A 25,192-nucleotide genomic window follows, 5' to 3' on the forward strand; every position below is an offset into this window, starting at 1 on the left:
AATCTCGATCCAGCTCTAGGTTCTCAAAACTCAGTACATGTGTAGAATCAGATACATACTTCCAGAGTATGGACACATGAAATACGTTGTGAACCCCTGATAAGGCCACAGCCTGTGGAATCTGTATCCCAACACCCCGAGGAGGGGCCTGCTAGCTCAATTCGTGGAGTTCAGATTCCGTTCGCTAAAGTCTTGCTTCCATTTCGACAAACAATTGTTGCCAGTTCTGTGGGGTAGGTGGAGAGTTCTGACCCTGGTTGTCATCTTCAGCCTTATAGTCGTGGAGTCTAGTCGATCGCCAAGGCATAACTGCAATATGCCCGTAATCAATGAGGTCGCACATCAAGCATGATAACAACATCTAAAAACCACCTCCTATTCCTATAAATCAGTCACAAATGACAGATCAACACATCGCGAACATTGCATAAGCATATAACAATCAAGGGGTCGTGCCCTGGCATCATATATATATAAAAACACATTCATTAGTATTTATCTTATAGTATTCAGGCAAACAAGGCAACTCAGACAAGCAGTTAAACATATAGTTCATTTAATACCGACCAACCCTGAATCGAGCTTGTCACTGGCAACAAGCGTACATGGTCAATCGATCTTCAAGAACCATAAACCTTGGCACACTCTGATACCAAGTGGTAATTCCCTACTACCATAGAATCGTTATCATATGATTTATAAATGTGCCATTAGCTCGCTAATCTAGGTTTTAGGTTAAAAAGTTTGATTAAATTGAAATAAAGACTCATTTGACAGCATTAGTTATAAAAGATTTGGACATTCATTAAAATCATAAAAGATATACATTTGGGATCCGAAAATACTATTTCGAAAATGTATTACAACTCAAAAATGTACATACAATCAACCTAGGCGAAAAAATCAACTGTTACAACATATCCCGCAAAACAACCCCGGTCGTTGTTGGGAATAGTGCCCTGAAAGCATATGTAGTAGACATTGTTTTATGAAATAAATAAATAAATTGAATTTGTTATGCATATATTTTATGGACTACATTATTATGTGATAATATTATGTAAATATCAGAAAAATTCCTAAGTTCATATATGTGATCTCAAACACGTATTGGTACGGGAGAATTGTGTTTGAGATAAATGAACTTCAATAGTTCGCACTAAAATAAAGTTATGGAATCTTTAGATTAATTACTGCAAGTACGGTCCACTAGTATTATGAATACATGTGATCTAGATCCGGATCACTAGTGTGGTAGGACACTTTAGTGGAGGTGCTTTATATATTAGAGAATATATAGAACTGGACCAGATATGTTTATTAATACTTAGTTACATACCGTTTCAAATTGTTAATTAAATATATCAACTGATGATCATATACAAATAGATCTTAATCATGAAGTTACTATGAACTCCTGTTTATGTTATATGAGTTCTTTGATTCACTCGTTAGGGTCTGTCAGAATGATCAAGCTAGAAACTTTTGTTTTGGGAACTCATTAAAGTAGATGGCTGGGGACATAGTATACAGATATAGAATCTATGCCTTCTCGCAAGAGATTGAATAATGGTTTTCTTAAGGGTTGACTTTTGGGACTGAAAGGTTATTAAGCTCAAATTCATAATTTAGTTATGAATTAACCTTCACTAGCAAAGTCAATGGTACTTAAGGAAACAAGAGATAATTAAAAGGGTAAAACGGTAATTTTATTCCTGATTAATTATGAACCATTATTAAAGGGTCAATTTGTATGCAATGATTATATCAATGGACGCTTTATAATTATAAAGTACTCAGTAAATGAAATGTCTATAATTACAAGAATGCAGTCTCATATTTATAGTGGAATAATCATGGGATTAATAAATTAAGATTATTTAATTAAGGAGTTTAATTAATAATCTCAAATTTATTGGAGCTTGGAATTATAGGTCCATAAGTCCCCACAGCGGTTTTATCAACACTATTCAAGGTAAGAGTTGATATGAAGGGAAAAATAGTTGAAAGACATATTTAAGAAGAAATTTGTTCGTCGGGCCAAATATGCAATTATATGATAATAGTGATTAATTAATTTATTACAAATTAGTTGTAATTAACAAAATTAATTAATATTTAATTATTGTATAATTTTCGAAATTATATTAAAGAATTAAATTAATTTCAAATTTTAATTAAATAATTAATTAATTATAATTTTTGAAATTATAACAAATTAAATATTTATTTTCGATAATATTGGATTTAATTAATTGGTAGAATTAATTAAATATCTTTATTTGAGTGGGAGATAATAATCTGATAAGTTCAAATTTGATTTAAATTTAGAAGATTAATATTTATTCAAATAATTAATTATATTTGATAATTAGTTAAAAAGATATTTAATTTAAATTTGAATTAGTTATCAGGTTGTTAGATTTTTATCTGACAAAGTAGTTTGAATAAATAATTAAATAAAAAATAGAGAAATCAAATATCCCTAAAAACAGGGGTGGTACACGTGCACACACAGTCCATGGACTGTGTGTGGCGTGTACTGCTATTTTTTCAGGGATAGTGTAGCGTCCCAAAATTGTTAATAAGGCTTAGGGCCTTGATTAGCGCACCTGGAGGGCAATAAGTGATTTATTATATTAATGTGTGAATTTGATGAGTATGTGATTAGAAATGCATGTTTAGGTGAATTAAATATGCATGTGGGCCCCGTTTGGTTGTTATGGGCATGTTTATAATTTTAGCCCGTTGAGGCCATAAATGCAATATTTGTGATTATTGTGAATATTGTGATATATTTGTGTTGCACGATCTGAGACAGTCTAGGGAGCGGTTTAGCTAGAAAGTCACAACGTGGTCGAATACCCGACTTGGGGCGAGTGGAGGGGTATTTCGAGCATTAGACATTTTATGGGGTTATCGGGTTATGAAAGATATATTTGAAGTTAGAACGTTTAGGAGGGAATATCGGGGAAATTTACCATTTTTCCCTCGGGGACGTTTTTGGTACCCCGAGCCTTGGAGATAACTTTAGAGACCTAAGTTAAGTAAAGAAAACTAAGGATATGTTCAGAAACTAGGAAATCGACCCAAACCCCTTTCCTCTCTCTCTCTCTCTTTCTCTCTCTCTCTCTCTCTCTCTTTTTCTAAACCATACTAAGGGGAAACATTGAAGATTAAGCTAGGAATTGGAGCTCCAAACTTGGGGATTAGCTCAGTTTCAACTAGTGGATTCAAGCAGAGGCTAAGGTAAGCTTTAAACTGTGATTCTAACCATTAAATTTTGTAAGTTATTGACTGGGTTAGTTTTATTAAGTCTTTGAGGTTGAAGATTGAGTTTGGGATTTGATGAAGTTTTAAGCTAGCTTCTTGTTAGGTTTTGTTGCTAAGACTATAGTAGAGCTACTGTGGTGATTAAGTTGGGTTGTTGGAATGATTTTGGGGTAAATTGGCTTGGTTTTGATGGTGAAAATGGAGGATTTCTCTGGGTTCGAAGGGTCAGGCTGCAGCATTATTCTTGCTAAGTCGCGACCCTCTAGAACAGTTGGGAGGCCAGGAAGAAGGGCGAGTCGCGGCACACCATAGATTGGGTCGTGGCGCGCATAGGCTGATTTTGGGGTTTTGGTTTCTGGTTGAGGCGAGCCGCGGTGCTTAGTGGGTTTTTGGACCCCAAGAAGGTTTTAGGCTCGGGAATCCAAAATTTAAGGCTCGGATGGATTTTATAACCCGGATTGATAGAATTCAAAGTCCCGGAGACTAGAATTATAACCCAAAGTTATTTAATGGATTAGAACTTGATGGATGGATGTTGTTGATACGTTGTGACTAGGTTTTCAATGAGGCTAGGACTAGGGGACTATGCCTGGGATATCGGTGCTCGGAAAGCTTGGGACACAGGTAAGAAAACTAATGTACCCATAAAGCAGGGTGTGGCCCTATAGTTTGTGTTGCAGGGCACGACCCTATGTGATTATGATTCAGGGCGTAGCCCTATTGTGTATGCTTGTATTTGTTTAAGTGTTTATTAAGTTTATGTTATGTGTTGCATATCTATGAATGTACAGTGTGGATGCTCAAAATTCAACACCGGTAAAGAGTCCACCTCTCATGCCTCAGGTCCTCGGAAGGTCCTAAACAACCATGTTCGAAGCCCATTTGAACCCTCAAATTAGTGCTCCAAATGACCCTGGTCCAAATGACAACTTTGCCTCGAATCCCCATTGACATCCCGCAACCGTCTCGCGAGACCAATGTCCCGCCGCACCTTGGTGCACCCAGCGTCCGCAGGGCCATCCGCAAGGCCCATCCGCGAGGCCATCTCGCGAGGCCGTCCGTGAGGCCTCGCCTCGCCTCTGCGCGCCCCTGCTCCAGCATTCGCGAGGCCCCTCCACGAGGCCATCTCGCGAGGCTGTCTGTGAGGCCTCGCCTCGCCTCGCCTCTGCGTGCCCCTGCTTCGGCATAAGCATAGGCCTCGCTGATGAGGCCTTTCTTTACTCTCTTAGGAAGGTGTCACCAGCGGGGTATAACACTCCTCTCCTTAGCATACTCAAAGCTGTAAGTGCGCTTATATTTCGCAAAATGAAAAGAGGTTGGAGGGGTATATCTTGAACACACGAGAGAAACCTCCAAATACGAAGCACGTGTATGAGAGCGGGTTGTACGACCAGGGGGAGCACAAGGACGTGATTCTGGGGTCCCTACTAGACAGGTATTGGTGGTACAAGTTAGTACCAATGGCAAAGGCTCTGCCTGTACATTGGTGACCATGTGTCAGGGTCGACACCACAGCCACCTGTACCACTACGTTTGGTGCCACTTTTTCTGACGCCCGTACCGGGTGAGTAGTGGAGGCACAATCAAGTACAAAAGTGGAAGTGCTCCCACCAACCCTGATCATGTACCGGAACCAATACCACTCTCCTGACAATGTACTTGTGTACCACCTGGTCCCCTGGACCACAATGTATCCAGGGCCATTAGAGCCCACTATAAAATGAACCCCACTTCCACATGGAGGAGGGTTGGAAAAATCACTGTAGCACTACATCATAAGAAATACAAATTCAGTTCATCATTTTTCTTCTGCAAGTGTTCTTTAAGTTTCCAATTTGATCTTCAAAGTTTTTATTTTGATAATCTCTACGTTTCTGTTTTTCTAACTTAACTTGGTTGACGAGTTCTCACCGTCAACATACAGCAAAGGGCCCAGAACGGCGAAGGTCGAGAACGGCAAGGCCGGCTACGGCAAAGGGCCGGGAACGGCGTCAAGCACGTGGAGTGCAAGGCCGAGTATGGTAAGGGGTCGGGAGCAGCGTTAAACACGTGGAGTGAAAGTTGCTAGGGTGACACCCTATTGGATACCTGGGATATCAAAAGCCGATGAGTTCCTGCCTCCAAAGCCGCCACAGGTGCCAAACCCTAGTCGACAGGATCCAGGCCCGTCGAAGCGCTGGGCTGACAAGCACCCTCAGGTCCACTCCGTCAGCTCAAGCTCGAAGTCTCAATTCTACGAAGACGAGATACGAGAACTTCACCGCAAGAATCAGAGGTTAGAGACCACCTTGGAAAACATGCAAGAGGTGCTAAATGGGTTGTTGCAAGGGAGATCAAACGTGACACTCCCTAAGCACAAAGAGAGAGACCAGAAGGAGGTAGAAACCACTGTCCCAGTAGATGACGAAAAGACGCGACTCTCCACTAGTAACACCCCCCGAGCGAAGCAACGCGAACATCCCGAACCACCGAAACAGCCCTAGAAGCCAGAGCCGAAGACCAATGCTACCCCTCGCAACGATGACGAGGTCACCTCAAAGAGAGCACCCTCAGATTTACGAGAGGAGCTCAACAAAAAGAGGGCGGGTAAAAGGACCACACCCCCTATGGCGCCCCGAGAAGGCAAAGGAAAGGGGGATCTTAACCCGTCCGCTTTCAGAGACTCCCTAAGCAAGAGGAGGCAGACCCTGGACACGGAAATGAGGAGTCTGCGAAGCAAGATCATCACCGCCTCTGGAGGTCAAGCTTCTAAGGTAGAATTCGATCATGAGTCACCCTTCATCAGGGAGATCCAATCCATCCAGCTCCCAGCCAATTTTAAGGAGCCCCATATGACCCCCTACGAAGGAAGCACAGATCTGAAATACCATCTGGATGCATTTAACGATCTGATGAAACTGAGGGAATTAGTAGCGGGGCCAGATGCCACTGCTTTGCTGTCACATTGAAAGGTCTCGCGTACAAATGGTTCAAAAGACTTAGACCAGGGTCCATCAGTTCCTGGCAACAGTTTTCTGATGAATTCCTCCAGCAGCACCACGCTGTGCGGGACTACACGATGCCAGGCACCAGCCTTTCCAATGTGAAGTAAGGAGAAAATGAGAGTCTAAAGAGCTACATTCACAGGTTCAACATGGAGGAAGCTAAAGTGGGGAGCCTGACCCGCCGAGAGCTGAAAATGGCCATCACAGCTGGAGTGCGCTCAGGAAGCAAATTATGGGATAACATGCTCAAGAGGGAGGTCACGGAATTGGATGATTCTACGAGCGGGTGCAAAAGTATATTCGCGTGGAAGATGGTCACGAGAGCCTCAAGGCCGGAAAAGACCAAAATTCCCTAAAGCCCTCAATCCGGGAGAACCAAGGCAATGCCAAGAAAAATAGGGTCTATGAGGGGGCAAGGGATGATTGACCCTGAAAGCACCAGCGCTCTGACGAGCGCAGACAAGGCCCCTACACCTATTATACTGACCTCACTCATGCGAGAGAGCATATTTTTGTTACGAACGAAAATCAGGTCCCTTTTAGAAGGCCCCCGCCGATGAAAAAAGACCAGTCCAAGAGAGACCCCAGCAAGTATTGCCAGTATCACAAAGATATAGGCCACACAACTGCGGAATGCAACCATTTGAAGGTGGAGATTGAGGAACTCATCCGTAGGGGCATTTAGGCAGATATGTGCGCAAAGAGAACCATAGGCCAGAAGAAGGAGCGTCCTCGCCGCGGGCGCGAGAAGTAGCCCCAGAAGTGCAAGGAGAGGTCAGGACCATCTTTGGAGGACCAAGATTCGGGGGCGAATCAAGAAAGGGACGAGATAGATATGTCAGGGAGGCCAGGCGAAGTCCACAACCGTGCGTCCTGAGTCTGGAGTAGCGCCCTCCGAAGAGTTTCAAGGGTGAAAATGACTCAATAACTTCCCCCACAATGACCCCCTAGTATTGACAGTCCAGCTTGCTAACATGAGGGTGCATCGGGTCTTGGTGGATAATGGGAGATCTGTGGACATCTTGTATCGACCAGTGCTGGAGAAGATGGGACTGAGCCTCCGTCACCTAAAGCCTTGTGCTACGTCTTTGTATGGATTTACGGGAGATTCGATACAGCCCCTGGGGGCAATCGAGTTGGCCCTTACTATGGGAGAACAACCCAGACAAACCACCATAATGGCAAACTTCGTTGTGGTAGATTGCGCCTCAGCCTTCAACGCGGTATTAGGGAGACTTTCCCTAAGAGAATTGAAGGCGATAACTTATGTATACCATTTAGCTATGAAATTCCCGACCCCTGGAGGAATAGCATGCATGAAAGGAGAGCAGAAGGAAGCGAGGGAATGATATAACACATCCCTCCGCACAGTCACAAAGCCAACAACACCTATGGCGATGGTTGGGCATGATGGAGCGAACCCAAGCCAGTTGGACCCACGAGTCATAGAAGAGCCAAGAGATGAACCAGTAGAGGAATTGGAGGAAGTAACGGTCATGGATGAGCCGTTGAGGAAGTTGAAAGTAGGAAAAAACCCCGCCAATGACATAAAGGAGAAACTAGTAGAGTTCTTAAAAGCTAACCTCGATGTATTCGCCTGGAGTCACGAGGATATGGTAGGGATAGACCCAGCGGTCATGTACCACCACCTGAACATCGACCCAAAAGCAAGGCCGGTAAGGCAGAAAAGGAGAGCACTAGACCCAAAAAGATACGCGGCCCTAAAAGAGGAGGTGGACAAGCTGAAGGCGAACGGGTTCATTCGAGAGGCATTTTACCCACTATGGGTGTTGAACCCAGTGCTGGTTCCAAAGCCCAACGGAAAATGGAGGACGTGCGTGGACTTTACCAGCCTCAACAAGGCATGCCCTAAGGACAGCCTCCCGCTTCCTAGGATAGACCAGTTGGTAGACGCCACAGCGGGACACGAGCTACTTAACTTCATGGACGCATATTCAAGGTATAACCAAATACTAATGAACCCTGCTGATGAGGAGCACACTTCATTCATAACAGACAAGGGGTTGTATTGCTATAAAGTGATGCCCTTTGGTTTAAAAAACACAGGAGCCACTTACCAGAGGCTGGTGAACAAAATGTTCGCAAATCAAATAGGAAGGAACATGGAGGTGTACGTGGACGATATCCTGGTGAAGACGAAAAAAGTGGAAGAGCTCACTAGCGACCTCATGGAGATGTTCAACACCCTACGCAAGTACAGAATGAAGCTGAGCCCACTCAAATGCACCTTCGGAGTTTCGTCAGGAAAATTCTTGGGTTTCATGGTGAATTCTCGAGGTATTGAGGCTAATCCTGAAAAAATCAAGGCCTTGCTGGAAATGAGCCCACCACGAAGAAAAGAAGAGGTGCAGTGCCTGACGGGGAGAGTGTCAGCCCTCAATAGATTCATCTCCAGGTCGACTGACAAATGCCTCCCTTTTTCAACATCTTAAAAGGGAACAAAAAGTTCACTTGGGATGACGAATTCCAGGATGCCTTCACCAAGCTGAAGGAGCACCTTGGAAGGCCACCCCTTTTGGCCAAGCTGAAGAAAGGGGATAAGTTGTACCTATATCTAGTTGTATCTAAGCATGCCATAAGCGCCGCCTTGGTCAAGGGGGAAAAGAAGCACCAACACCCTGTCTACTATATGAGTAAACGGTTGGTAGACGCGAAAACCCGGTACCCAGAAATAGAGAAGTTAGCATATGCCCTGGTAGTGGCTTCTCAAAAATTGGGGCCCTATTTCCATGCTCATGCGATTGAGGTGCTCACCAACACCCCCCTGCGTCAAGTCTTGCACAAGCCAGAAACTTCAGGAAGATTGCTAAAGTGGTCGATTGAATTGAGTCAGCTCGACATCACTTACACCCCAAGGACCTCCATCAACGGGCAGGTACTTGCAGACTTTATATTCGAGTTCACATACCGACCCCAAGAGGAGGGGAAATAAAGGAGAAGCAACCGGCACCTGAAGAGGAGAGGCACCCCGAAGAATGGAGTCTCCATGTAGATGGGGCGTATAACGAAGGGGGGGTCGGTGCTGGCATAGTAATGACAGGACCTGAAGGGCACAAGATGTACTGTGCCTTGAGATTTGGATTCGAGGCTTCCAATAATGAAGCAGAATATGAGGCGTTGTTGGCTGGCCTACGGCTAGCTAAGGAATTAAAGGTATCCCACTTGCATGTCTTTAGTGACTCACAGCTGGTGGTGTTTCAAGTGAAGGGCGAATACAAAGCTAGAGGTCCAAAAATGGCTGCATACCTTTCCAAGGTGAAGGAGTATTTGGATCAGTTCAAAAAATACACGATAGAACAGATCCCCAGAGAGTAGAATACGAACGCTGATGCACTCGCGAAACTCGCCTCCACGCGAGACGAAGATACGCTTGAGTCTATACCGGTTGAATATCTCCCCAAGCCAAGCATATCCGAAGAGAGGATCAACACGGTCGAGAGCTCCAAGGAGCCATGGTTTGCTCGCATTAGGAGGTACTTGAATGACGGGACCTCGCCCTTGGACAAGAAGAAGGCCCACAGACTGGCTTACAGAGCCACCCAGTACACCCTAGTAGACGGGATCTTGTATAAGAGAGGCTTCTCTACCCCACTCCTGCGGTGCGTTGATAAGGGAGAAGCGTCAAAAATTTTACAAGAGATACACGAAGGGGAATGTGGGAACCATGCTGGGGGGCAATCCATGGCAAAAAAGGCCATCCGCCAAGGGTATTATTGGCCTACCATGGAGAAGGACGCAAGTGACTTCGCAAGAAAGTGTGACAAGTGTCAGAGACATGCGACTTACCCACGGCAGTCCCCAAATGAGCTGGTGAGCATGACCAGCCCGTGGCCCTTTGCTGTGTGGGGGATTGACTTGATAGGGGCACTGCCAAATGGAAGAGGAGGAGCCAAGTACGCAGTGGTAGCGGTCGACTATTTCACTAAGTGGGTGGAAGCGGAGCCTTTAGTCAATATAACGGCTAAGCAGATCACCACCTTCTTCAACAAATATATTGTTTGCAGATTCGGAGTACCTTACAAGATCATCTCTGACAATGGAATGCAATTTGAAGGAGGAGTGTTCGAAGACTACTACAAGGCCAAAGGAATCAGGAGAAGTTTCTCCGCAGTAGCACACCCGCAAGCTAATGGGCAAGTAGAGGCCATCAACAAAATCTTGAAAAGGAACTTGAAAACTAAGTTGGAGAAGTTGAAAGGGGCCTAGGTCGAAGAGCTCCCGAATGTGCTCTGGGCCTACAGGACCACCCCCTGTTCCACCACTGGGGAAACACCCTTCGCCTTGGCCTACGGCTACGAGGCTGTCCTTCCGATAGAAATGAAGGTTAACTCTTTCCACACACAAACATACGATGACCAGGCTAACACCAGAGCGTTGGTCGAGAACTTGGACCTGCTGGAAGCCAAGAGAGAAAGGGCACAATTAAGGCTGGCTACGTATCAACAGCGGGCAGCGAGGTATTACAATTCAAGGGTGCGGGAGAGAAAGTTCAGGGTAGGAGACTTAGTATTGAGGAAAGTACTCCCCAACATGCGAGACCTGGGGGCGGGGGTACTGGGAGCGAACTGGGAAGGACCCTACCAGGTCGCTCAGTGCATACCACCAAACACCTATAAGCTGGCGCGCATGGACGACACAGTCGTACCTCGGGCATGGAATGTGGAGAACCTCAAGAAGTACTACCAGTGAGACTTCCTCATCCAGTGCAAGCAGTATCCATGCTTAGTTTGTTACGTGTTATGTTAGCTCAATAGATAAGAATCAAGGAGGGTGCCTAGATAACCTCCCAAGAAGATGTAAACTTGTCATATATATATAGACATATCATTGTAACCTGCCTACTATGAATGAAACTATTCACATCTTCGCATGCTATTTTTCTCCTTTATGTGAGCATCAATCAAAGTGCCCGCCGAGATTAACTTCACCAGACACTTGGGGGGGAATAGTGGCCCGTGAAGGCAAAGCATACAACAAATAGGAGGATCCTAAAAAGGACCCCTTGCATCAGGGCCTTAAACAAAATTCTTTAAAAAAGGAATGCAATTCGTGGTGAACCCTAACAAACAGGGAGAAGATCTTGTAAGGCATCTCCTGAAGTTCACAAGGATTAGCTACCCTTATGAACATCAAGGAGGCCAAAAGGTCCAATAAGCCTAGAGCGGCCACCAAGCCGTCTCGCCAAAAAGGGTCCTAAAAAAGGCCCTTGCAAAAATAGTACTATGAATAATGACGAGAAGGACGCTTTTCGCAAAATATAATAAGCGCGCGCAAAAATATATAAAAGGATAGCTAGAACCCAAGGGGTCAAAATATCCTTATAGAAATAGTCAAGGGGCATCGTCTTGTTCATTGATGGATACCTGTCGTTGTCCTCCCTTCGGCATATCTGCAAAACCAAAAGAAAAAGGTGAGGAAGAGACAGAACACTTGACCCTCCATTTTCTCTTCCTAGCAAGAGTCTTCCACCGGGGCATCGGCTGCGAAAGCGCTAAGCTAGGGAAGATCGAAAATAAGGGCTGAAGAGAAGCAAAAGCAGCCCCATGATAGTCATCAGGCGAGGATGGGCTAGAAGGCTCAGGCGGAAGATGTCCCTCCATAAACTCCAACTCCCCCTGCAAATCTAAAAGGGTCACCCTAAGGCTCGCTACGTGGTCACTAAGGTCAGGGGGGAAGGTGCTCCGTCTCCTCTCAACACCGAGTCAATTTCACTCTCCACCACCCAAATTTTACGCCTCAGTTCAGCCATGTGCTCAAGATGACGAATACGGGCCTGCCTTAAGGAGTCATAGTCTTGGTAAGGGTTTTCCTCAGGGGACTCTGAGTCTGAAGACAAGTCAACAAACTCAACCCCCGGAGGTATGCCGAATGGACCGTCACTTGCCATGAGACCTCGTCCCGAAAGCAAAAAGGGGTTCACGTATAAATGAGAGTATTGCTACAAAACACAAAGGAATGGGCTCAAAACTTCTAGGCACAAACACTCTAAATGACCCACCACGGGGTGTGAATAAAGGGGGATGCCTCAAAACTAACTCACGACGGGCTCAGGCCAAAGTACCCCATCCCGAGTGGTGCTAATGTTGACCCAATGAACACAAGGGAAAAAGATAATATATCTCAAGCAGGAAAAATGAGACGCTGTCGTGGTCAAAAGGAGGTTGGGGGCCAAAAGTACTGTCACGGTCAAAAAGAGCCAAATGGTAGAAAGTGCGCGTCTGCAAAAATAAATAGAAAAGATGTGTTAGCCTCAAAATATATGAAGGGGTATAGACATACCAAAAATTATCCCAAATATATATATATAAAAAAAAAAGGGAGGAAACTATAGCAAAAGTGAGGTTGTGGGGGATTGAACCCCTTACTTCTTGAAAGGAGCAAATGTCTAAATACCACTAAGCTAAGAAGATGAAGTGTGAATAATAGGCTTGGTATGAGGGCCTATTTATAATAATCAAATAGGAGAGTCTACCAAAGCACCTAAAGGTCCTCTCCTAGACTGGGGGGCAAGTGTAGATGCTCTAAATTCAACACCGGTAAAGAGTCCACCTCTCATGCCTCAGGTCCTCGGAAGGTCCTAAACAACCATGTTCGAAGCCGATTTGAACCCTCAAATTAGTGCTCCAAATGACCACTTCGCCTCGGACCCCCATTGACATCCCGCAACCGTCTCGCGAGAGCAATGTCTCGCCGCACCTTGGCGCATCCAGCGTCCGCCGGGCCATCCGCGAGGCCATCTCGCGAGGCCATCTCGCGAGGCCGTCCGTGAGGCCTCGCCTTGCCTCTGTGCGCCCCTGCTCCAGTATCCGCAAGGCCCCTCCGCGAGGTCGTCCGTGAGGCCTCGCCTCTAGGCGCCCCTACTCCAGCGTCCACAAGGCCATCCGCGAGGCCACCTTGCGAGGCCGTCCATGAGGCCTTGCCTCGCCTCTGCGTGCCTCTGCTCCAGCGTCTGCAACGCCATCCGCGAGGCCGTCCATGAGGCCTCGCCTCGCCTCTGCGCGCCCCTGCTCCAGCATAAGCATAGGCCCCGCTGATGGGGCCTTTCTTTATACTCTTAGGAAGGTGTCACCAGCGGGGTATAACACTCCTCTCCTTAGCATACTCAAAGCTGTAAGTGGACTTATATTTCGCAAAATGAAAAGGGGTTGGAGCAAGGGCATATCTTGAACACACAAGAGAAACCTCCAAATACGAAGCACGTGTATGGGAGCGGGTTGTACGACCAGGGGGAGCACAAGGACGTGATTCTGGGGTCCATACTAGATAGGTATTGGTGGTACAAGTTAGTACCAATGGCAAAGGCTCTGCCTGTACATTGGTGACCACGTGTCAGGGTCGACACCACAGCCACCTGCACCACTACGTCTGGTTCCACTTTTTCTTACGCCCGTACCGAGCGAGTAGTGGAGGCACAATCAAGTACCAAAGGGGAAGTGCTCCCACCAACCCTGATCATGTACCGGAACCAACACCACTACCCCTGATACCACTCTCCTGACAGTGTACTTGTGTACCACCTGGTCCCCTGGACCACAATGTATCCAGGGCCATTAGAGCCCACTATAAAATGAACCCCATTTCCACATGGAGGGGGGTTGGAAAAATCACTGTAGCACTACACCATAAGAAATACAAATTCAGTTTATCATTTTTCTTCTGCAAGTGTTCTTTAAGTTTCTAATTTGATCTTCAAAGTTTTTCTTTTGATAATCTCTACGTTTCTGTTTTTCTAACTTAACTTGGTTGACGAGTTCTCACCGTCAACATACAGCAAAGTGCCAGGAACGGCGAAGGTCGAGAACGACAAGGCCGGGTACGGCAAAGGGCTGGGAACGACGTCAAGCACGTGGAGTGCAAGGCCGAGTACGGCAAGGGGCCGGGAGCAGCGTTAAGCACGTGGAGTGAAAGTTGCTAGGGTGACACCCTGTTGGATACCTGGGATATCCAAACAGTGTAGACTGCAAACCCAGGGCCTGGTAAAGCTCCTGGGACGGCATGGACGTTATTTGTTTAGCCTATTGGCAATTTTATTACATGCTGATTGATAGATATGCGTATGTTGATTGCTTGTGTGGAGTTTTCTTGCTGGGCTTCGGCTCACGGGTGCTCTATGGTGTAGGTAAGGGCAAGGGAAAGGTCAACCAACCATGAGTACGGAGAGCATGAAGTAACGTGTACATGTTTGGCCTGCCTGGCTGCCACGGCCAGGGGTATTTTTTGGGAGATGTTTTGTATTAGTCTGAATTTTGTTGTTTAGTCGACCTTAACCATATTTTTGAGTTGAAAATATTTCTAAATAATATTTTGAGATCCCAAATGTTTAATGCTTTATAATTTTCAGTGAATGATTACATTTTCAAGTTATATGACTTTTATTACTGTTTAGCTACACTTTTGACCTAAATCCTCGATTAGCGAGTTAATTGCGCGTTTTAAACTCACTTAGTAATGGCTCTAAGGAAGTAGGGCGTTACAGATAGGATTTTCATTATTTATTTATTTATTTAATTAATTAATGGATAATTCAAAAAAAAATTAGTTTTTGGATATTTTCATTAATAAAATAATTAATTAAAAAACTCAGACAACTAAGTCTATTCGCTCTGTGAAAAATAGAACGATACTTTTCTCTCCCTGAAAAATAAAGAATCAATTCTCTGGCCTATTCTCTTGATCTCATGTGTTGAGTACATCAAGTAGAATCACAAATAAACTATCATTCATTGTCTAAGTGCCCACACACTTCTTGAGGTGTAGAGAATGTTGTGGAAGATCTTGGTGTGAGTACCTGGAAGCAGCTTGGATAGGAAGATTATTCTTACACTTGATAGGCTTCAAGAGGTATGATTTCTATTCTTAACTTGCTTATTATTAATGGATCCGCATATTTAATGGTAGTTTAAATATGTTACAAATTTTTTTGTACACTGGGCCAACCCCACCACCATTCCGCTGCATATTAGGAAACTCGTTCCTAATAGTCGTGGCAGCCAGGTAAGTCGAACATGTACACGCCACTCCACACTCTCCAACTCATGGTTGATCGACCTTTCCCTTGCCTTTACATGCACCATAGATCACCCGTGAGCCGAGGCTCAGCAAGAAAACTCAACGCATAACATAATATAATTCAATCTGATAATAGACAACTTAAACAAACAACATATTAAACACAAAGCGGCCTGTGCCGACCCAGGTGCTTTACCAGGCACTGGATTCACGGTCATCACTGTAACACCCCGGATAACCACGGTTGTTACACAGTGTGATTATAAATGTGCAAGACTTGCTAATCAAGTCATATAGTTGAAAACATGATTCTAAAGTTATAATCAGGTTAGGGTTAAAAATATTTGGCCATAAACGGGAAATTTCTCATTTAAATAAACGTTTAGTACATGGGATCCCAAAAACAGGTTTTAAAGGACAGTTTACAAAAATTCAAAGTTATATACAACCACAAGCCACTCTAATGGCAAAATACGCATTTCACGTTTTCCTGTCCCTGCACAATCCCTCGGTCGTGGCGGACGAGCAACTAACTATGTACATTCTTCCCTAGAGCTCTCCAACTCAAGATTGGTCCACCTTGCCCTTGCCTTTACCTGCACCATGTAGCACCCGTTAGCCAAGGCCCATCAAGAAAACCATAATGCAGAGCATAAACAAAACAGACAATCAAATAATCCATAAACCTGTTAACCAGGTATTTAGCATGCCGTAACAGTCATCTAATCAGAGAGGTCAATCAATTATTCATAAGCCATTCATCTCAATATTAAACGAGCTATAAACAACAGAAAACAATGATAACATATCAATAATCATCATACAATACTCAGGGTCGACGCCCTTAGGCCACACCCTCTATTTAACCCGTTGTCTTCGGCTCATTTAGGTTGAGCCTAGTGTTTAACCCACTGACTCCGGCCCGCTTAAGCCGAGCTCAGTGATTATTTAGATGTCCTCAGCTACCAATGGCCGAGCCGCGTCCTGTGCGCAAATATCAGTCCTGGCACTCTTAGGCTGTTTATTTTATGCTTACATGGCATATCACAATCACACAACATATGCATTCAAATACAGGGAATCTTAGTCTCACACAGTCACATAAGGGTGCAGTTTTCTTACCTTTAATTCCGAGTGTTTTAGTTACTACGAACGACCCTCGAGCACGATCTCGTTCTGAGCCCTAGCGTACACCTAGTCACAATCCATAAATGGTACTTTGATTAGTTTAAATTCCAAAGGATAATTCCGAGACCAAACTCGCACTCTCGAGACCTCTAACTCCACCAAACGAAGTGGTGAAACCATCCCCCGAGTCCCCAAACAAAAACCCTAAAAAGTACCCAAAAACCAAGTTCTAAAAGCTGAGTAGCGCTCCCAGATGGGCACTATAGCGCTACAGTCAGAGACTCTAGCCCCCCAAATTCGCGGCCTAGCACTATAGTGCTCCCAACCTAGCACTATAGGGGTGCAACCAGAAAATGCATATTTTCTGGGTTTTCTCCTTCGAATCTCCCCGAGCCAAAGCTCCAAAAATCCTCCCCAAACCTCAACCAAACTCAAAATTGAACCCATAACTCACTATAGCTCACCCAGAATACCCAAATAACACCAAAACTTAGCTAACAACCTCATCAAACATAGAATTCAAAATTAAGCTTTGAAGCTCAAGAACACTAACTAAAACCAGGAAACCCAAGACAATTAAGGCCAGAAATTGTTACCTCAGTTGGATGAATCTGACCCTAGGTTACCTTCAGTGCCCTTCCAAGCTTTAATTCCTCTAATTCCCAAGCTTAAGTCCTTAAACTTCCATCCAAAATTCAAACTCAGAAATCAACCTCAACAAAAACTCAGCAAACTCAAAAACCTTAAACCTTACCTCAACTTGGGAGCTAAATTTCTAGTTGAACTCCTTCAATTACTCCAAAGATCACAGCCCCAAAGCCTAGCCTAGACTCCTCTTGAATTCTTAGCTTCAAAGTCCACAAGGGAAGTGAGAAAGGGAAAATCGTGAGAGAGGGAGAGAGATGGGTGAGCTGAGTGCTTTATGTTTCTTTTCTTTTCCATTAAAACTTCTACAGCTTTCTCCTATATTCTAAAATAAATCAGGTTATATTCTCTAATAACCAAAATACCCTTTTACCCTCCCAATTAAAACTAAGCCTTTTAATCAATCTAAGGGTATATTAGTCATTTTCTCCCAATTCCCGCTAATTCCTCGAGTGTTCTTAATATTTACCACTTAAATCTCGTCATCTAATTAATCAGCCATTATTTTTCTCCAATATCTAAAAATCCCCAATATATTTTTTAAAGTCCTGAAAATACCCCTAGGCTCCCCCGAGCCGGGTATTCGTTCCCATTGTGACCTTTTCGCTAATTGCTCACTAGGATCGCCTCGTGCCGAATAATTCAAATACATCCACATAATAATGTGGTCTCGCACTAATATCACATATATATTCACATTTACGCCCTCAACAGGCCAAAATTACAAATATGCCCTTATAAGCTAAACAGGGCCCACATGCATATCTAATACTCATAAACATGCATTTCACATATCCATATAATCATATAATCATGCATATCATCTAATCATGTATTTAATCATTAAATCACACATAAATCAATTATGTTCTCCAAGCACGCTAATCAAGGCCCTTAATCCTTGTTAGTGATTTTGGGTCGTCCCAATCACCGAGCGGGTGAATACAACACCCTTAGATGGTCTCACCCTAGCAGCCTGCATTCAACATGCCTTCACTATTACCGGCCTTTTCCGTTCTCGGCCTTCGCCGTTCTCGACCTTCGTCGTTCTCTATTATATTATTTCATATAATATAATGTTAGATTAAATAATGTGACAAAATGTAATTTGTCACACAAATGTGGTTTGTCACACCTTGTAACATATTATTGAGAGTCACAAAAATCGGACACATGTGTGTGCCAAAATGTGACATATTTTGGAGTTACAAAAATCTGTTACAAATTTGTAACTCCCAAATATTACCCAATAATGTGTATATTGTATGTTACACATTTGAGATTGGATTTCAAAAAGCCATTATGAAATATGGCTGTTGGAGACATGTTTTTAACTCCCATTAGGTGTTTGGAGGTTACAAAATCATGTGGGAAATGATTTGGACGTTTTGGAACGTTTTGGAAAAATGACATTTTGTATAGAAAATGGCCTGTGGCCGCAGCCACTGACTTTCCCTGGCCACGGCCACTGATAGTCCTGGCCGCGGCTAGTGAGGCTGACAGCAAAATTCTTTTTTCAGTTTTTTTCCAATTTGAACGATTCTAACATCCTAAGTAACTCCCAAATCTCCATTTTAATTCCATAAACATCCAATTAAACATTGGTAACATCCATGGGGTTGGTGGAATTTGAAATTCAAAGGGTGTCTCAAAACTCTATAAATAGGAGCCTAATGCTCACTTGTAAGACAACTCTATTTCTATCCCCTAGAGCACTTGGCTAGAAATACACCGAAAGGCTTGATTATTCCATAGAGCTATTTCCAATATTGAGAGAATCCCTTAGTGCTTGAGATAGGGGAAAATAAGCTTTTGGGCAAAGGTTATAAACCTTGTTCAAGTTGGTGATCCCCAATGCTCTTCACTTTGGTTATGTGAATGAGAGTATTTTACATTTTTGTTCTTGTTATTTTTTCTACTATTGCTTTTGTCTTATCTTCTTCTATTTTCTATTGACATATTTATTTGTATCATTTGTTTTAGAGTTGTAGTTCTTATAATTTTCTTCTTCCTCTTATTTCTACATTTACTTGTATTTTGATTATTGAGTTGTAATATTATTTAATCAATTACCTTGTCTATTGTATTTTTGCATAGAGTTGCAATAGTATTTCTTATTTTCCATTGAGACAACACAAATATCTCTAACAATCAAAAGCTTAAAACACCTTGTTTGTTTCAATAGAAGGAGAAATCATGGAGATCTTGTGACTTTTCTTATTTGTTTCTTTTAGAAGATGCAGTGGCTCTCATGTGGTGATAGAAATAAGGAAACTTATATGAATAAGTGTGTAGTTGTTAACATGTTAACACAATATGGATACATTGTGACATAGTTGACACATTGTTTTGTGAAAGTTAATGTGTGATCCTTAGAAGTGAACTTTTGACATGATTTTCATAATATAGGGACTATAAAACTTATATGTATATGCTATAGGTGAGATAGTATTGTTTAACGCCCAAATGTGACTTCCACTTAGCAGTAGTCGTAGTATAGATGGGCGGTCGATTCCACAAGGAGGTAAAGAAACAAGTTAATCAATAAATAAATGTTAGAGATAAATAATATGAAGAAAATAGAACAAGTGGTATTTTTTTTTTTTTTAGATTTAAAGATTAGAAATAAAGATAGAATAAAGTGTGATGTAACAATAGGTAACAAGTAAGAAGGATCAAGAGTCACCAATATGCATACTTGTTTATTTTGATCTTTGATTCACAAAAATTACACAAATGGATAGTTCACATCCCAACTATTCATTTGGAAGATTAACATTGAAGCACAAATATATTTTACAAAAATGTATTCAAGTGATTATTATTCTTTACTATGGAATGATGAGATAAATCTTATGAGAAATCTAAAAATGACATTATACCATTGGCAATAATGCAATAAAAGATTGTACATAAAACCTAACACAAATATTACTTTTACTATTTATAAAATACATAGAAAGAGCGTGACTAATTCTATATAGATTTTAGCAAAAGTAAATATATATGAATGAGATGGAGAAAATGATAAAGATATTATCTATATTATTTTCACTAATTTGATAATACATAGAAAGTGCTTGACAAAATCTATATATTATTAGTAAACATAAATATAGATAACAAGATGAAGAAGTAGAGATGAAAGAAAATAAATCACTCAAATATATAAACTTTAAGCACATGGTGAATCAAAAATACCAAACAAAGTCATAGTGCATATAGGATCATCCTAACCTTCCTAAGAAGGTTAGCCTATTATGCTAGACATTCTCATGAAATTCTAGAGAGAAAATATGAGAAATGAGACTAAAATTTGGTAGAGTTTTGCTACCTAAAAATTACATAGAAAATGTGAAATGAGAGTCCCTATTTATAGAGGGAGAAAGTGACTAAAAAGAAATTAAACAACAATTTGGGGTTTACAAAATAAATCTAAAATATTAATAATAAAATATGATTTTGAAAAATCAAATCTTATTATAGATATTAACCTAGTTATTTTGGTGCATGGTCAAAATGCTTTTTTTCTAAATTACCACAAAGTGTGAACTTTAAAGCTAAAAATAGCAATTTTGCAAGGCCCAATACCCACAAAACATAGGTTGAAAGTGGCTGGTGGCAGAGAAGGGTTTTGACCCATTCCCAGCCAATGGGGAGGCGCCACGTGGCACTGGCTGGGAGAGGGTTACGTTGGGCTTCAGCTGGTCACGTTGGGTTGCTGGGCATTTGAGCAGCTGGAAGGTTGAAATTGGTTGGGCCTTCATATGCGTTTGGGCCACTGGAAGAGGAGGCTACGTTTGGCTTGGTTGAGGCGCTAACGTGGGTCAAAGGTGGGAGGCTGCTGGATGGGGCGCGTGGCAGATGAGAAACGTGACAAGTGGCGCACTGGAGAGAAGGGAAAGCTACGGGCCTGGGGTGCTTTGGGCCGAATTTCTGGGCTTCAATTTTTCAAAAATGCCAACTTTTCCTCCTTTCGTCAACTTTATTTATTTCTTTCTTCTTTCTTTTCTTTATGACAAAGTGCATCTTTAATTCCTACAAAATAACAATAAATTAAATCATAATTAAATATTTTCCTTTATAAAATAAATCATATTAATTCCATGAAAATATTAATTAAACTTAATTTATTTTGACAATTAAAATAAAAAAATGTGCATTTTTCACCACTAATCACAACCCCCAACTAGCTTATTACTAGTCTCTAGCAATTCAAGCGGATAAAATTATTGCCAAGATGAATTAGTGAACTAAATTATGCAAAATCATTTAACAAAATATTTAGTGAGAATTTAGAAAATGCTATTTACAACTATTAAAGTTGTAATTCAAGAGTTTTTGTGTGTGTGCACCCAACCATACCGTTCTTTATAAAATTAACACAAACTATATTGAAAAATCACCAAAGAATAAAGTCTCAACTCCAAATCCTCACAAAGTAATTGAAAGTATTTTTATGGGAGATGGTTAACACTCTTGGAGTTGGAAATTTATCAATTCACACTCAAAAATGGATGTTATCGTTTTAGGACAAACAATGTTAACGAATATTGATCAAAAGATAGGTTAATCAATTAATTGAAATCTAAATGACATAAGAATCTTCAGAATTTTTCAAAATGATATTAAGAGTCAAAATAAAGAACAAAACAAAATTAGATAATAAAATAAACAAAACTTTTTTTTTCTATTTTTTTTTAATAAATTGCAAACAAATGTAGTAATGTTGACAATTTTTTTTTCAACAAAACTACAAAAGATGAAGATGAAGATATGTTGCTCTTGTTCTTTTCTTTTTCTTCCTCTTTTTTTTCATTCATTTTTTTTATATATTTCTTCTTTTTCTTTATATATATATATATTTTACAAGAGACAACATAAGAATAAAATAAAAAAAAATAACAAGAAATTAAAGAAAAATTACAATAAAATACAACAAAGGCTCTTAAAAATAAAATAAAAATTATCCCTATAGTAAATGTCATGTTTTAAATCCCAAAAATTAATTTTGCCAACTCAAATAATCAATAGAAGTTTTCAAAGTTGTTTTCTCATTCTCACATCTCACAAAAATTAAAAGCTTTAAACTTTAAGATTTTTCTCAATTGAATGTGTGTCATTTTTTTTCAATGTTTGGTTGTGCATGAAATTACTCTAAAAAATTACCTCCTAATAGTAAAAATAGCAAAAACTATCTCACCAAGATTTTGTGTCATGAATTTTGCAAAAAATTAACTCAAAATTTCAAAATGGTAATCAAAATATATTTCAACGCATGAATATGCATACTACCCCCAAATTTAAATGAGACATTGTCATCAATGTCTAACGTTAAGCTCATTGTGCAAGAAAAAGGGAATATGATAACCAATAAAAAAAACAAAACCCCAAAAAGTAAAATTCGCAACATAAAATAAAGACACAAATTAAAGTAAAACACACTAAAAAGAAAGATAAAACCTGATCAGTCTTTGGTAGACAAAAGCATCGCTCTCAGGTAAGTCTACCGACTGCATATTTGCGTACTATCCTATATCGAAAATGAATTTTCTTTTATCCTACGTCTCAAAAATAGAAGCGTTAGTAACATTTTCAGAATAAAGAAAATGTTTGAGTTCAAAACCGTGGAGGAAATTGGGTGAATGTTTCATTGCAAATATGTTTATGATTTCCTCAACGATTAAGTCTATCACATTAGTATGATAGTTCCATTTTTCTTTGGAGTGGTTGGAAGAATTTCGGTATGGGAAAGAGTTTCACTCCAAATGGTAATAGCATCATCTTCATCAGGTTTAGAATTGAGAGTAAGGGATGGTGTTATGGCCTCAGGTTGGGAGGGGAATTGACTTAAATTATGTGAAATAGTAGCGTTGGTCAATTCTAAAAGTTGAGTACTAGTTTCCCTAAAATCTTCCACAAGTTGTTTATTGAATTCTCTTTGCTCCTCTATAAATGTGTGTAAAGTGTCCTCTAAAGAATTCATATTAGTGCAGCCATTATAGGGAGGTTCATGTGGGAAGTTAGGAAAATTTTGCTCAAAATTCATATGAGGCGGCGCATGGTAGTTGTACTCAGGCTTCCAAGGAAAATCTACGGGGTTGGTCCAACTAGAATTATGATTCCTATTGTCGACTCTTTCAAAGTCACAATAACGTTTATCATAATCTATCTCGGGAACCTCGTAACTTTCTCTTTCAAACTTAGTTTCTAAGGCCTCAAGTTCTCGGTAATCTCTTACACTAAGTTTGTATGCACCTCTAAAACGACTAGTACCCTCAGTAGCACTAGAATTAATGTTGTTTTCGAATGAAGAATAATACATTGGAAAATACATCTCGAAACGTTTCTTTTCTTCTTCATTCATTTTTTTATATTTTGCTTTTGTGATTTTTGATTTTTTGATTTTTTTTTGTTTTACTTGTTTCGAGGTCGATTTGAGGTTTTTAGAACAGTCCCACTTAAAACCCACACTTTATCTAGAACTCCCCGAGGTTGCTAGATAATTGTGGAGGGTTCACAATTCACAAAAACGGTTCTCTTACAACTAACACTTACTAGAACTCCCAGACATTACTAAGTAAGTATGGATGGAACTTTTACTCAAATTGGCCTTTAAGCAAAAAAAATGCTTATGTTGACAAAACAAACTTTGTTTTTATTATTATTATTTAAAAAAAAATTGTATTTTATGATTTTTTTTTTAAGATTTAAAACCTCAAAATTAAAAAAACTAATAACAAAAAAAATGAAAAATAAAGATACAAATCTAACAATTGAAAAAAGATCGGGAAAAACTATCTAAGTAACCAAAGAGAAAAAAAAACTAAAGTAATCCTACACACAAAAAAAAAAAAATAGCACAAGAGTAAGATATAGAAAAAAAAATGGAACAAATCCTAAACACAAATAATTAAAATAAAAAAATAAATGAAAACTAAACTAGCAAAAGATAAACAACTAATTTTTTTTTAATAAAGAAATAATATAAAATAAGCTATCAAAAATAAATTAACGAAAAGAAAAAAAAAAGTAAATACTCACACAACAAGCTTTTTATTTTTATTTGTTTAATTTTTTTTACAACAATAATAAAAAGAGAGAAAAAGAAAACTAACAAAAGAAAAAAATAACAACAAAATAAACTTAAGAATAAAACTAACAAATCCTAGAAAAGAAATGATAACAATATTTTTTTATGTTTTTTTTTTTCATATAGCACAACAATGTAAAAAAATGAAAAACTAACTAAAAAGAAACAATAAAAAAAATAATTATAGTGATTTTTTTAAACTTTTTTTTTAAGAGTAAATAAGATAAATCTAAAAAACAATCCTAGAGAAATATACACAAAAAGAAAATGATAGAATTACTTACATCTTTTACAAAATTTATTGAAAAACTTTTTTTTTCACTATTACCTCCCTGGCAACGGCGCCAAAATTTGTTTAACGCTCAAACGTGACTTCCACTTAGTGGTAGTCGTAGTATAGATGGGTGGTCGATTCCACAAGGAGGTAAAGAAACAAGTTAATCAATAAATAAATATTAGAGATAAATAATATGAAGAAAATAGAACAAGTGATATTTTTCTTTTTTGGAGATTTAAAAATTAGAAATAAAAATAGAATAATGTGTGATGTAACAATAGGTAACAAATAGGAAGGATCAAGAGTCACCAATATGCATACTTATTTATTTAGATATTTGATTCACAAAAATTACACAAATGGATAGTTCACATCCCAACTATTCATTTGGAAGATTAACATTGAAGCACAAATATATTTTACAAAAATGTATTCAAGTGATTATTATTCTTTACTATGGAATGATGAGATAAATCTTATGAGAAATCTAAAAATGACATTATACAATTGGCAATAATGCAATAAGAGATTGGACATAAAACCTAACACAAATATTACTTTTACTATTTATAAAATACATAGAAAGAGCATGACTAATTCTATATAGATTTTAGCAAAAGTAAATATATATGAATGAGATGGAGAAAATGATAAAGATATTATCTATATTATTTTCACTAATTTGATAATACATAGAAAGTGCTTGACAAAATCTATATACTATTAGTAAATATAAATACAAATAACAAGATGAAGAAGTAG

Source organism: Humulus lupulus, chromosome 2 (genome assembly GCF_963169125.1).
Source record: "Humulus lupulus chromosome 2, drHumLupu1.1, whole genome shotgun sequence".
Lineage (NCBI taxonomy): Eukaryota > Viridiplantae > Streptophyta > Magnoliopsida > Rosales > Cannabaceae > Humulus > Humulus lupulus.